This window comes from Atta colombica, unplaced genomic scaffold (genome assembly GCF_001594045.1).
Source record: "Atta colombica isolate Treedump-2 unplaced genomic scaffold, Acol1.0 scaffold295, whole genome shotgun sequence".
NCBI lineage: Eukaryota > Metazoa > Arthropoda > Insecta > Hymenoptera > Formicidae > Atta > Atta colombica.
In genome coordinates, this window is record NW_017259398.1 from 352,798 (window position 1) to 354,227 (window position 1,430).

A 1,430-nucleotide genomic window follows, 5' to 3' on the forward strand; every position below is an offset into this window, starting at 1 on the left:
TATATAATATTCATTCATCAACAATATTTGGGATTTGGATAAAAAAGCGGTTAGCTATGATTTGTATAAATTTATTTCAGCGGTTTTTAATATTTGACCGTTTTGATCTTAATAAACCAAATGTAACTTCGAAAAGCTGTAATTCTAAATACTTCAACATTTCTCTACGTTGACGATGAATTATTATTTGTATATCTATATTTAATTTATCTAATAATACATATACATATATCGAATTCGTATAAGTATACTATTCGCTCTTTCTCTCTGACATTCTTTCATTCTCAAATTATTATACTATTTATACTTTACTTAAATAAGAAGTCCAGGAGATTTGATCATATGGGAAAGTTGAATCACTTATTTTCGCACCAAGTGCGCAATTGTTAGTGCACGTGCTTGGCACGAAATTTGAACGAAATATTTATTATAAAATTGAACTCTCCCGTAATGAAATATTAAGTTTCCCGGATTCCCCTAAAAAAAGGATATAATATATGAATATCTCTATAAATAATATACATATATATATCTATTAATATCGCGACAATTTTAGACAATAATTTATCGTCAAATGTCGAGACACTTCTCTCATACATCTCTGTAAGCTGTACATACATACACTACTATAGAATATCGATATAAACATTTGAATAGCATTTTTAACAGCAAACAATGTATTCGTCGCCAAATACATCAAATTATTTTTTAACACTTTACATGTTTTTTATTTTATTACGTATCCACATATTAATATTTAATAGTGACACAGTAGGTACTCTGTACAAAAAAACAGACTTTCACATATTGCAATGTTTCTCTTTAATTTGATTAATTAAAATTATTCTTGGATGTAATTTCAATGGAATAGCATATAGAAATAATTTTGATTATTATAGACAGAAATATAGTTATCTCAGTTCTATCTATTTCGCATTAAACAGAATTTTTTCTCAATAAATCTTTTATTAACTCATTCTTTTGTAAGCATTGACAATAAATTATAATGTGTGCAATAAGATGTTCATCTCATAGTTAAGCACAATAAAAACATTGACGGTTTGGAAAGTTAACCGCTCTATTTAACAATTCTTTCTTTATTTTACGAAAAGCTTCAATATACTAGTTATTTCCTGTAATTATAATAAACTTTGAGCCGGTCTGTCGATATATTGGATAAAACTCACTGTACATGAAATAAAAATATTTTACACGACAAACCTGATAAACGTGCTAACGATCGTTTGTAATAATGTACAAATATACGCGCGTACACACACAAAGATAATTGAAAGATAATTTAATAATATTTATTTTTCATTTTGTCCCATTATTAATGCGCATTGTTTATCCAATGAAACACTTACTCTTATATTTTGACTGGAATCCAAAATCTATCAGCATATACATATATATATATATATATATAT